The sequence below is a fragment of the Callithrix jacchus genome, chromosome 2 (genome assembly GCF_049354715.1).
Source record: "Callithrix jacchus isolate 240 chromosome 2, calJac240_pri, whole genome shotgun sequence".
Taxonomy (NCBI): Eukaryota; Metazoa; Chordata; class Mammalia; order Primates; family Cebidae; genus Callithrix; species Callithrix jacchus.
The window spans coordinates 42,211,991-42,226,217 of NC_133503.1; the positions used below are offsets into that span (position 1 = coordinate 42,211,991).

Sequence of the window (14,227 nt, forward strand, 5' to 3'; positions counted from 1 at the left end):
TGTGTAATCCATGTTTCATAGAGATTTTATTTATTCATTTATTTGAAAAAGGGTCTCACTTTGTCATCCAGGCTAGAGGGCATTAGTGCAATCATGCCCCACTGTAGCCTTGACTTTCCAGGCACCAGTGAACTGCCCACCTCAGCCTCCTGAGTAGCTGGCACCATAGGTTATACCAACATGCCCAGTTAACTTTTGTATTTTTGATAAAGATGGGGTTTCACCATGTTTCCCAGGCTGGTCTTGGACTCCTGAACTCAAGCAATCCACCTGCATCAACCTCTCAAAGTGCTGGGATTACTGGTGTAAGCCACTGTGCCTTTACAATTTTATTTTTTAAAATTATTTTTTCTTTATTTTTGTCTGAGTTGATCTGCAGAACTGGTCTATAAGCTTTGAGATTCTTTCTTCAGCTTGGTGTAATATGCTGTTAATGCTTCTGACTGAGTTATGAAATTCTTGTAGTGAGTTTAATTCCAGTTCATTTTGATTCTTTCTTAAAATGGCTATTTTGTCTTTCAGCTCTTGGATAGTTTTACTGGATTCCTTGCATTCAGTTTCAACTTTCTCCTTAATCTTGATGAGCTTCTTTGCCATGCAGATTCTGAATTCCATGTCCATCATTTTCAGTCATTTCATTTTGGCTAAGTACCATTGCTGGGGAGCTAGTGGGCTCATTTGGAGGTGAAAGGGTGCTTTGGACTTTATAGTTACCAGAATTCTCACACTGGTTCTTTCTCATCTGTGTGGATTGATGTTCCTTTAACCTTTGAAGGTGCTGTCCTTTGGATGGGGCTTTTAGCTTTTACATTCTTCACATTTTTTTCTCCAGCACACCATTGCTGGTTTGAAGCTTTTAAATTCTTTAATGCCCTTGAAGGTTTGACTGTGGTATAAGATGGGTTTAGTCAACTGGCTTCATTTCTAGATGCTTTCAGGAAAGTGCAAGGCTCAGCTCGGCACTCTCGGGCTGCCTGCTTTAACTCTGGTAGAGACTAGGACTGGGTCTGTAGCTTTGTTCTCTGGTTTCTCGACGTCAAACATGGACTGCACTAAGGAGTAGTGCTCTCTCAGGGGCTGCTGGCAGAAGCACTCTGATAGGGCAGCAGTGGGCCCACAGGGAAAAGTGCTCCACTGGGCCTGCAGGAATCATGGGTGAAAGTGCTCCAGCATGGTGTTGTAGTGAGGGGCTCTGAAGTTTCAGTGAGCCATTGACCTATATATGGTGTAGCAGCTCCTGTACCTTCCCCCAACCTCTACGTTTTGTTGAAGGGGAGGTTACACTACTACTCAGTCCATCAGGCATTTCCTTAACCCAAAGGACTAGGTGATACTGTGGTTTGATTGTGATGCTTAATAATGCAGTCTAAGTTTTCAAATCAATGATACTTTGTTTTGAGTAATTTAGAAAATGCTTGATAAGACTCCGAACTCTAGCTTGTGGAGTTTATTTGATATAGTTTTCTATAAAATGTCATTAAGGCTCTGTTTCTCTTTCTGTTGGCCCTTGGTCACCAACCGGAAAAAGACACCGAGAATTGGGATGAAAGGTAGACCTTAGTTCTATTAGAGAAAATTTAAAAAGTGTTTTCCCTACACAAGGGAATTCCTGGACCATAACTTGATAACTGGACACAGCAAATCTGATTAACTAGCAAACTTATAAACAGTTCTGCCATTCAATTATATAGCATCAGACATCGAGAAAAACACTTAAATAAACAAGTCTCATGTGCCTGAAACTAATGAAACTTTCCAAAGGAAAAGAAAGTAAATATATAGGTATTGTAATATAAAACAAAAGGAGTATGGGGCTAAAATAAATGGAAAGGGCTCTCAGATATTTAAAACCAATAAAAAGATTATATTCTGGGAAGATCTTCAAAGTATCATTGGAAAAAGCAGTACTGGCATATTCTGTCCTTTTTTCTCCCAGAACTTTTTTCTTCTTAGAACTCACAGCTAAAAAGAATCTCTATCTGGGCTATGAGGAAGACTATTCATTTCTCCTCGACCTGATTAGCCAGAACATCTTTCGAATGATTAGTTTTCATAGAGAGAAAGGCCTCCAAATTAATGGCTACATGGATTGTTTATGCCTCCAAGAGACACATTAAAGAAATTTCAGCAATGCTAAAAGAAATGATGATCTTCTGAAAGATTTAGTTTAATAGATTTTTAAAAATAAAAAGGAAGGTTTTGGAAACTTGCAAAAAGTGTGTTTAAAATTCCACTTACAAGTCCGGCTGCCTAGAGAGTTTGAGTGCTGAGGGCTTTGTTGATTGTTAGCATAAACAGCTGACCTAAGATTTTGGAATCCTTGGACCCACCAGTGGAAATTTTGGTAGAACTACAATTCTGGCTCATTTGTAGGGCCCATTTACCATGCTGGCTTCTGTTTAATAAGAAATGCTGTCCCTCACCACTTCCCCCAACCGTCCTTCCTGGATGGTTTATCCTCCCTTGCCTCTGCTTTTGGAACCACACTAAAAACTCGAGAGGAAAGGTTTCTACAAATATTTTTCTGTTTGGTTGGCACAGAAGGGAAGGGAATTGGCACAGAGCTTTTTTTGGGCAAGTTTCTCTTTATTCCCTGCCAATGAAGTTCTAATGCTGTGTCTCAGATGAAGAAAGGTAACAACAGATTAGACAATGATTCACTCCATCTTACGTTTACTCTAAAGAACTGCAATATGTTTTTGCAGCAGGGGAAGGTCCACATTAGAAGTAAGCTTACGTTCATTATTGAAATTTACCTTGTTGAAATTGGCCAATATAATGATGCAAATGGCTATTCATGATAGCAGCACACACAAAATTACAGCTCACTGAGGACTAATAACGATCAATGTTCAAGGATGAGAAATACAGTAACGTTTGTTTCTATTCTTGTTCAAGTTTGATGATTGTTGTTTATGCCATGGCAAATGAGGTTTCATTAGATATTAACATACTTTCCATTATTTAAATTGGTCCTGAATGCCCATTTTTCTCAATATCATCTCATATCCTAAACTTTCTTATTTATGTCTGAACCTGGCAGTCATACTCCCTCTTAAATCCCTCTTTGTAAATGCTTTGATCTGGGTCAGCACAAAAAAGAAGTGTCAGTCTCAAATCACACCTTATTTCAATGAGGTCCAATTATGGTAACAGAGGTGGTCAAAAGCAGTAATTTTTAGAATATTAAACTGATAAAGGCAGAGATCAAACTGATCATCTAAGGCTTGGTATCCAGCCTTTGGAGCCTTTCACAACCCCTGTATTACTGAGACCAAACCCGCTGTTGGCAGGTCAGCACAACCAAGATTGCTTCACACAACTGCAAACCGGATGATCAACCACCACGTAGAGTAACGGTGCTCTGCAGTCATCGCCGATAAAACCCAGAACCATAACACTGATCATGTGTTCCATATGAATTGCCATGGTTGTATAGCCAATTTTTCCCCTGTCCCAAAGTATGGTACTAGTTATTCACAGCAAATTGGTAGTATTTGTAAAACCAATGCTTTGACTATGTGACATTAAAATTCATGAGGACATGATAACTTCCAAACACAACAAAATATTTGGACACTTGTCACCGGAGTCCTGTATCAGCTACACAAACTTGGCTGAGCTGTTGTCATATTCCACTAGACTCTACCTAAGGTCATCTCCCCTCTTGGCTCACTTAGCTAGCTTTGGAATTTGCTCTCCCCTTTATCCAATGCTTCCTCTTTGTTACATTATTTTCTCAGGTCTTTTAACGTCTCAAGAACAAGCTCTTGCGTAAAGCCTCCCTGAAGTCACTGGTTCCATTTATTTTTTTCCAGGTCAAAAAGAATAGTCTCTGATTCACTTTCCTGAGTAATGCACTATTAAAAATTCTTTGGTTATATGATATTTCCTGTTGCAGAATATCTCTTGTTATATTGAAAGCCATTGAAAAGTGCCCTTAATAGATAATTAAGTTGTCTAGTGGTATATCAAGCTGAGTTGGGGAGCAAAAGTATTGGTCTGTGTAAACCCCTTTCTACCAGGAGGTTTCCCTGGTGAAAGAGTATTTTTTTTTTTTTTTAGACAGAGTTTCATTCTTGTTGTCCAGGCAGAGTGCAATGGCACGATCTCAGCTCATTGCAGCCTCTGTCTCCCAGGTTCAAGGGATTCTCATGCATCAGCCTCCCACGTAGCTGGGATTACACATGTGTGCCACCATGCCTGGCTAATGTTTATATTAGTAGAGACGGGGTTTCACCATGTTGGCCAGGCTGACCTCAGGTGATCCACCTGCCTTGGCCTCTCAAAGCACTGGGATTACAGGTGTGAGCCACCATGCCCAGCCTAGAATGATTATTTTTTTAAAAACCACTGGCATTGTTTAGAATTGCTGGTGCATGGTAATAATAAGCAGACTAACTTTCAGTTGGGTTTATTGTCATTTTTAAGTTATTATTATTATTTTTTGAGATGGAGTTTCACTCTTGTTACCCAGGCTGGAGTACAATGGCATGATCTCAGCTCACTGCAACCACCGCCTCCCAGGTTCAAGTGATTCTCCTGCTTCAGCCTCCCAAGTAGCTGGAATTACAGGCATGTACCACCATGCCCAGCTCATTTTGTCACCTGAGTCCTGTGTCAGCTACACAAACTTGGCTGAGCTGTTGTCATATTTAGTAGCAACGGGGTTTCTCCATGTTGGCTAGGCTGGTCTTGAACTCCTGACCTCAGGTGATCCACCCGCCCTGGCCTCCCAAAGTGCTTGGATTACAGGCATGAGCCGCCATACCTGGCTCAATTTTTAAGCTAACTACAGACAATGAACCCCTTTATACCTTGGCAGACTACTCTCACTTCAACACCATCCCCCCTGTATATCACTGCTCAAAGCAACTCCTAAATGATCAAATTATATGTGGGAACAAAGAACTCCTGAAAGATCCTCCTTACAGAAGTACATATTTCACCTGGGATTTTCAAAGACTATAGGGAAAGGAGCTACACACTCTGCGTACATAAGTAATTGCAGTTATTCTCATGTGCCCTTAAGATTACAAAAGACGCTTGCATTGGCTTTTGTGTCCTAGCACTGTCCTTCTGTTAATACAAATGAATTAAAGAAATTAACCAATTTTCTTCTAGTCTATATAATCTCACATTTCTTAATTTGTTGGATGTGTCTGCACTATAGAAGCAAAACTCATAATAACTAACAACAAATAATCAAGCCAAAAATATTATGTTTTCTTTCCCTGAGGACTTTGAGACTTGAAGGTCCTGATACAGAAGGTCGTGTCTGATAGTGCACCTTCTTACCTCAAACACTTTTGCTATTTTTTCAGTGTCTTTCTTCCCAGTATACTAGTTAGGGAAGCGTAGGAGGCATGGAAATGTGTATGGAGTTGGATGCGTGGAAGAGTTTTAGGTTCAGGGTGAAATGACAGGTCCTACCAGTGTCCATACCCTACATTACTCAATGGCAGAATTCAGCCACATGCCACACCCAGCAGCAGAGGATGCTGCAAAATGTAAACCCAGGAAGAAGAGACGAACACTGATGACTACTTAGCGGTCTCTACTACACCACATTAGTGAGAGGAAGGGCATACTCAATCTCGTCACTGCCAAAAATCCTGTGCTCAGTGCCTCACGCGTTGTCGAGTCTTAGAAAACACCTGTCAACTAAGTGTGTGCTAAGTATTCGGTGAATGATAAAGAAAGAGTGGGCCTGCAATAATCTTCAAACACTTTAATTAAGTCTTACTTCTAATTGGACAGTCTGCTAAAAAACCAAGAGGAGACTCAGCAGATCCCATGAATGTTGATGAATTTTGATCATTTTGTTGAGAATTATAAAATCAAGGACAATTTATAACAATTCACTAAAAAATGATTGCAGTGCTTGTTGACTTTCTTAGTAATCAGTTTATGCACACATACATTTGATTACATAAGCTATTTGCACGTTTATATAGAGAGAAAGAAAAAATAATCAGTATTACGTGGTTTGCAGATAAACATGTGCAATGAACAGACAGAGCTTAAATTCAAGATCTCAGTATAAGGCACCCTGGAATAAATGGGAGAAAATATTCCCTGTGTTTTGAGTTTCCCTTACTCTTGCACGTCATCTGGAAAGCCTAGCAACCAGTTTATAAGCCCTCACATATCAATCACGTAGCCCACTTTGTGTCCTAATTCTAAGCATTTCTTCTTGTCTCAGGAAGGAATACTGATGTAGATTAACCACGTCTACAGTGTGGATGTGGTTGATTCTTTCAGGTACCACATGAGAACAATGATGAGTAATGGGAAACATTTTTAAGATCACAAGAGAACAACTGTATATTAACAAGCAAAAAATGTATTCATCTCAAAATAACAGGCATTAGCAAACCTGCACACTGCAGAGATGGACTGTTCCTACATGCAAAGAAACTGATGGAATGATTCCCACTGCTATGCTCAGAGAAAAATTAAGTGACAGGTCCCTTTTATTTAGGAGTGTGTTGGCTTTTTCCCTGATGATGGACCGATGATGTTATATAAAGGGTTTTATAGTGAAGTCATGCTACATCAAATTACTGCTTACATAGGATGTTTCTGAACCATTTAACCTGATACTACAGAATAAAACACATGTAATCAACAAACACTAAAAACGAATGAATACATAACGAGAATGACCCTTCACTTACCTGAAGAATGTGCATGAATTCTACTCAATGACAGTTTCGGTCGATTGTATCTCTTTGATTCTGGCATCCAGATCATCAAAGCCCTACTGATTACTTAGGGTACCCATTATACTTGGAAATGAATGACTTAAATACCCATAACTACGTGGAACATCGCATAATAATGTCAGGATTGCAACACTGCTCAGACCCATGACCTATCCAGAGGCTCCAATTAACAATATTACACCAGTGATTCTCAAACTTTAGGAGGCATCAGAATCACCTGGATGGTTTATTAAAACACACATTGCTGGATGCCAGTCACAAGCTTCCGATTCAGTAGATCTTAGAGGTACAGTCTGAGAATTTGCATTTCTAACAACTTCACAGGTGATGCTGATGCTGTGGACCCAGGGGCCATACTTTGAGAATGAATGCATTAAATTAATAATCAAACATCTGATTGAGGAACCACCATATGCCTGGAAATACAGAATAACTGAATTTTCCCATTAAAGGGTTGGAGATGTTACCCAAACCATGCATTTTCATAATGATAGCTATCATATCTACTTTTATTTAAAAATCTTGCCCTCCCGCCCCCACCAATAGAGCAAAATGAACAAAACAAATGATTCAAACCCCCTTCCCATTACCTTGCATCAGAGCCTTCTTAAAGCTTTACCAAAATAACTCTACATCTTCTTCAGAATCTTTTTTCAGCCTCATTACATTTAGGGAAAAGAATGCAGGTTCCTCTTTGGCACTGTGTCCTCAGCTAGTCTGTGGGAAGCTCAGCAACTTGCCACTTGTTCCCGGTTTAAGTAACAGGAATGAGATCATCGACATTTTCTATTGGGTCTCCTCAATCTCCTCCGGATTCTGGTCTAACACCGGCATGCAATGGACATGGTGAACGCCAATGGCTAACAAACTCTAAAACTTTTGGCTATGTGCTGGAAGGGCTCTGAGAGACAGTCTATCCTGGGTTAAATTCAGCCACAGATGTGTTTTCTTCGGCTGATACTGTTTGAAGAACTGCGCCTGGAATGGCTGCAGGAGGCGCATGCTCTCAGTGGCTTGTACTTCCTCCCAATTTGCCACTGAGCTGACTTCACCCATTTACGTTACCTGCCTGGCCCTCTAGGTCATTGCAATTGAAGTACCTGAAAAACCCTCTGCTTTAACAAATGAGGAAACTTGGCTTTGAAGAAATTAAGTAACTCTCACAGAGTCATGCTGATAGCTAGTGGCAGAACAGGACTACAACTAATAGCTTAAGATCCTCTCTCTCTCTCTCTCTCTCTCTCTCTCTCTCTCTCTCTCTCTCTCTCTCTCTGCTGCTTTCTCAACCTCTGGGGCCTCTAATGGTGTCAGCACAGACTTTAGACAAGAATTCAATCAATATCAGCATCACCTGCCTCACTCTGTATTACCCTAAGGGTATGCATATCACAGTCACCTGCCTCAGTCTCTCAGCTGTGCTCCACACCTTTCTCAATATAGGACCTTCCTCGGGAGTGCTTTGAAACATGTCGAGACATCACACTTTTTGGTTCGTAGAGGAGAATAATATTATGCAAATAAGTCCAAGGTAAAAGAAACAATTTGAGCTCTGGCTTTGGAGTCACTGACAGCAATAGTATAGATTTTCACAAAGGCATCCTTCAAGAACAAAGCCAACAAAAAACAAACAAAATCAAACCAAACAAAATTAGACTTCAAATAAAAGGCCGATGCCACAATCTGGGTTTGAGATAGAGTCAAGAGAGAGAAAGTTCCTCCTTGGCCCTCCTTAACTTGGCTGTTTGTGCTCCTCTCTAAATTCCTTTTGTTTTGTCATCATTAGATGGAGAACATTCACCTGCTCCAATCTGACCGTCTTGTTTTAGTGGTCAAGCAAAGGACAGAGCAGGAGAACTAAAAGCATTGGCTCTAAAAATTAAGCATACATAGTGATTGACTGGGCACTCACTGATGATGCAGCGTCTTTGAACCCAGCTGCAGAAATTTTTGGAAGGCCTGAAATCTATATAGTTAGTTAGCACTCACATGTGTTTTCCATACTAGTGATGCCTAGCACACGCACTTGGAGAAATGCCTTGTGCTTTTCAAACTTCAGTGTGTTTACAAATCTCTGTCAAAATGCAGCCTTGTTAAATAGGTCTGAGGGGGGGTCTGAGATTGGGCATTTCTCAAAAATTCCTGTAAGGTGCTGGCCCAGAAACTGTCCTTTGAGGAGAAAGAGTTTAGAACTGATGTGGTAGGGAGTTATATTTCCTAGGTTTAAAACTCAGCTCTCCACTTTTCTGGTTGTCAGTCTGGAAAAGCAGCTTAACCTCTCTGTGCCTCAATTCTCTCATTCTCAAATGGGACACACTTACATAGGAATATGAGACAGAGAATACTAAGTTCTTTATTTTTTCTTTTCAGAGTTCAACTCTTGTTGCCCAGGTTGGAGTGCATTGGTGCAATCTCGGCTCACTGCAACCTCTGCCTCCTGGGTTCAAGCGATTCTTCTACCTCAGCCTCCCAGGTAGCTGGATTACCTGGGATTACAACCACACCATGCTAATTTTGTATTTTTAGTAGAGATGGTGTTTCACCATGTTGTCCGGGCTGGTCTTGAACTCCTGACCTCAGGTGGTCCACCTGCTGCCTTGGTGTCCCAAAGTGCTGGGATTAGAAGTGTGAGCCACGGTGCCTAGCCAATACCAAGTTCTTGAACTGCATCCCACGCTATCAGATGGTGGACTCCTTAAAGAGGTACCATATCTTCTGGAAAAACAAAACTTTGTGATTTTCCATTTTAAGTATCTACAAAAACAGGCTCCTAATCTACTTCTGTTTTGCCACCACCAAGAATATTTTCCTCCAGAAATCAATAAAATCGCCTCAATTCTAGGTTGGCCAGCTAAGAGAACTCTAACTAGCAGCTCATCAGCTGCCACAGAGAAGGGTGGTGAACTGGTGGGCAGAGGTCGGGATATTTCCCTTCTTGACTCTACTTACTGTTGTAACATTGAGTCAATGCACCTGCCTCCTTCTGCCTCAGTCTGTAGGACAGCGGCTGTGACAGCTAAGTCACTGCCAAGTTACATCTTATATCCTCATTTTATTCAGTAATTCCCATATCTTAGTCTACTGAAGACTCTTTAGGGAAAAATTTTAAACGTGTAGACAACCAGACCACACTTCACAAGGGGCACATTTGGCAGGTTGGCTATGAGCACTCAACATCTCAATTTTTTAAAAACCTGGCCCTCATTCTGAAACAGGTGCTCCATTCTCTGAGAAATAAAGCTTTCTGAAAAGTTTGGGCCAGGTGCAGTGGCTCACGTCTGTAATGCCAGCACTTTGGGAGGCCAAGACAGGTGGATCACTTAAGGTCAGGAGTTCGAGACCAGTCTGGCCAACATGGTGAAACACTGTCTCTACTAAAAATACAAAAATTAGCCAGGCGTGGTGGTGCACATTTGTAATCCCAGCTACTTGGGAGGCTGAGGCAAGCGGATCACTTAAGGTCAAGAGTTTGAGACCAGCCTGGCCAACATGGCAAAACCCCATCTCTGCTAAAAATACAAAAATTAGCTGGGCATGGTGGTGCACACCTGTAATCCCAGCTTCTTGGGAGGCTGAGGCAGGAGAATTGCTTGAACCTAGGAGGTGGAGGTTGCAATGAGCGGAGATTGTGCCATTGTACTTCAGTCTGGGTGACAGAGCGAGACTCTGTCTCAAGAAAAAAAAGTTTGAAAGGAAGGATGCTTAGATACCGCGCTAGTTTAACAGCAATGACTTCCCTGGTATATTCTACAGATCTCTATCCTTTGTGTGAAGCAATTAAATCACGTTCTTTTGAATGACTCTAGTGAAGGCTACCATTTGCTGAGTGAGCATTTATCACACACTAAGCCCTCATGTTTATTTTCCTTTACAAAGTCCTGCTATTACCATTATTATCCCCACAGAGTAGAATGAAGTCATGTCATGGCTCAGAGAGCACCTTGCCAGGAGTTTCAATGTGAGTTAGTGTAAAAGGTGGGATTCCAAGCCCCCATCTGTCTAACTCCTAGTCTGACAGAGTTTTCTACTGTGCTCTAAAGCAGAGCTTCTTTTTTTTTGGAGACGGAGTTTCGCTGTTGTTACCTAGGCTGGAGTGCAATGGCATGATCTCGGCTCACTGCAACCTCTGCCTCCTGGGTTCAAGCAATTCTCCTGCCTCAGCCGCCCGAGTAGCTAGGACTACAGGTGTGTGCCACCATGCCTAGCTAATTTTTTTATTTTTAGTAAAGATGAGGTTTCACCATGTTGACCAGGATGGTCTTGATCTTTTGACCACATGACCCACCCCCCTCAGCCTCTCAAAGTACTGGGATTTTTTTTTTTTTTTTGGCGGGAGAATCACTTGATCCCAGGAGTTCAAGGTTGGAGTGAACCATAATTGTTCCACTGCATTCCAGCCTGGCTGACAGAGTAAGACCTTGTCTCAAAAAAAAAAAAAAAAAAAAAAGGTATTGCTACCTTGACAATAATGAGTCTTTCATTTTATAAGTATGATATACCTTTCACTTTTTCCATTTATTTTGTTCTTTTTCTAGATCTCCTGGGCTCAAGTGATCTTCCTGCCTCAGCCTCCCAAGTAGCTGGGACTACAGGCATGCCACCATGCCTGGCTACTCTTTTTGATTTCTAGTGGAGATGAGGTTTGACTGTTGCTCAGGCTGGTCTTGAACTCCTGGGCTCAGTCATCCTCCTGACTTGGCCGGGGATTATAGTACTGGGATTATAGGCATGAGCCACCATGCCTGGCCTAAAGCAGAGCTTCTTTAACTGCAGGGTTCACCAGAATTGCTGGAGGGCTTGTTAAAACTAATTACTGGGTCCCATCTTCAAAGTTTCTGGCCAGTAGGTCTGGGGCAAGGCCTGAGAATTTGCATTTCTAACACATTCCCGGCGAAAGCTTAATGCAGTTTGAGCAGCAGGGCACTAGAGTTAGCTGTTGGGTCCTTTCCTCCAGAGAGTAGCGGTCCTCACTACTCACACAGGGCTATTTAGAAAAGCTTTCCTTTTCCTTCAGGTGTTGCTTAGACAATAAGTACGGGACAAACGGCCAATGCAGCTGCCATTAAGTCAGTTCTTAAATGGGTTCAGTTGTTACTTTTGTGGGATTTGAAGTTGTCACACGCCACCCACCTCAAGCGGAAAGAACAATTCTGCTTTTGTGGTGGCTCTTTCGTAGAACTTCTTTTGTTCCATCTTTTCTTCCTCCACTTAAAGAATGCCGAACTACTGTACTTTGCCTCTATTCCAACTAAGCAATGGTTAGCAAAATAGCATCCAATAGGTTCCGTCCAACCAGGTGCTACAGAAACATAATGATCTAACCTCTATGACTTCTTCCTCAGGATATTGAAAAGACTCCAGCTGGGGTCTGGATTGGTCTTCCCTTTATGTCCGTGCCCCTGTGGTTGTCTCATGGGGCTTCCAGAGTTTACTCTCACCAAGGGTGTCTGCATCTACCCTAGGCACAAGCACCGACTGCTTAGTAAGAAGGATCTATTTCAGCTTGCAGCTCTTTTTATTCTCCTCAATGAATTGCAACTGTGGTTCGCCAAGTTATTTCCACAGCAAGTGGAAAGAACACCAGCCAGAGTTAAACAAGCAGAATGACCCTGTGAAGTTTTGAAAGGGTGGGATGTATTTCCACTGGGATACCTCAAGGGAAAACCTCAGAGTCAAAAGTCCCCAGTGACTTTGTTGTCTCCTGGTACATTCTACAGACCTCTCTCCCCAGCAGTAAAGCTGTGTCTCTGAGGCCTCTTTTTTGCAGTATTCAACCTGTAATTTGATTTTATGGATCTCATAGTAACAGCTCAAATGACCTCTGGATGAGTCTTCTCCAAATCAGAGTTCACAAACCAGAAGCATTAAAAAAAAAATTCTTGGCTGGACGTGATGGCTCACCCCTGTAATCTCAGCACTTTGGGAGGCTGAGGCAGGCAGATCACAAGGTCAGAGTTTGAGACCAACCTGGCTAATACAGTGAAACACCATCTCTACTAAAAATACAAAAATTAGCCAGATGTGGGGACTCACACCTATAGTCCCAGCTACTTGGGAGGCTGAGGCAGGAGAATAGCTTGAACCCAGGAGGCAGAGGTTGCAGTGAGCAGAGACCGTGCCATTGCATTCAAGCCTGGGTGATACAGAGTGAGACTCTGTCTCTAAATAAATAAATAAATCATTGACCTCTTGGAAAGCCTTCTACCATTCCTTTGAGGAAGGGAAATGGAATCAGGGAGTATGAGACCTCGATGCAAAACCCACTATACCATTTACCCAAAGCAGTGTGACTTGACTATCCTGAAGTCAGGGTTCCCAATTGTCAAACAAACAGATATATTCACATCATCGCACTGGATGGAACAGAATGAGAGGACGAAGTGGAGTAACCTGGATGAAAATGCTTGAAATGTTTAGAACTTCAGAAAATATTAGTAGAATCGAATTCCCATTAAACACCTAACTTCATCTCCCTAATCTTATTCTCTGGGGAAAAGCAACATTTGAACTGGTAACAGTATCAGACTTAGGATTCAGCAAAGTTCAAAGTGCACATCAGTGGGAAGCAATGGAGCATGTAGGCTAATAATGTTGACAGGAGTGCTTGTCCTTGCTCTGCCACTCACTAGTGGTGTGACTTGGGGAGGTTTCTCGAAGCCCCCAGGTAGTTCAGGGTAGTTTTTAAAAGTTTTTTTTATTAATAGAGTTGTTGTGAGCATGAAATAATTATGTATGAAGTTCTTAGCATAGTAATACATCATGCAGACTCAGTAATGTGGTTTTCACTGATAACTAACACCCTGTAAACTTAATGAAGGTTAAGGAGCCTTTTCCCACAAATGTGCATATATATATGTACACACAGTCATGCATTGCTGAACAATGGGAATACATTCTGAGAAATGTCTCATTAGGCAATTTAATCATCATGTAATCATCACAGAGTGCATTCCATGGTGTAGCCCAGTGCACACCTAGGCTGTATGGTATAGCCTATTGCTCTGAGGCTACAAATCTGTACAGCATATTACTGTATTGAATTCTGTAGGTAATGGTGACACAATGGTAAATAAATATTTGTGTATCTAAACAGAGAAAAGGTACAATAAAGATACAGTATAAAAGATAATGCTACATCAGGACAGGGCAGTTGCCACGAATAGAACTTACAAGACTAGAAGTAGCTCTGGGTGAGTCAGTGAGTGAGTGCTGAGTGAATGTGAAGGCCCAGGACATACACTACTGTAGACTTCAGGAACAATGGACACTTGGGCTATACTAAATTTAAAAAATTCTTCTTCAATAATAAATTAACTTTAGCTAACTGTAACTTTTTTACCTGACAAAGTTTTTAATGTTTAAAACTCTTTGGCTCCTTTGTAACAACACAGCTGAAATACGCTGTGACTGGGCGCAGTGGCACATGCCTGTAAGCCCTGCACTTTGGGAGGCTGAGGCGGGCAGATGACCAGGTTAGGAGATCGAGCCCATCCTCGCCTACA

The 14,227-nt window shown here is 41.6% G+C and overlaps 1 protein-coding gene across 2 annotated transcripts in view; it reads right to left on the bottom strand.

The window, feature by feature from the left end:
• The window catches only part of NR3C1 (nuclear receptor subfamily 3 group C member 1), a 488,758-nt gene extending 481,300 nt beyond the window's left edge, over positions 1-7,458 (bottom strand). For both annotated transcript variants that reach the window (XM_035277201.3, XM_054246578.2), the window contains exon 1: positions 7,319-7,458. The gene's annotated coding sequence lies outside the window, so the exon portion shown is untranslated. The remainder of the gene's footprint in view (positions 1-7,318) is intronic.
• Between the last annotated feature and the right edge of the window lie 6,769 nt (positions 7,459-14,227).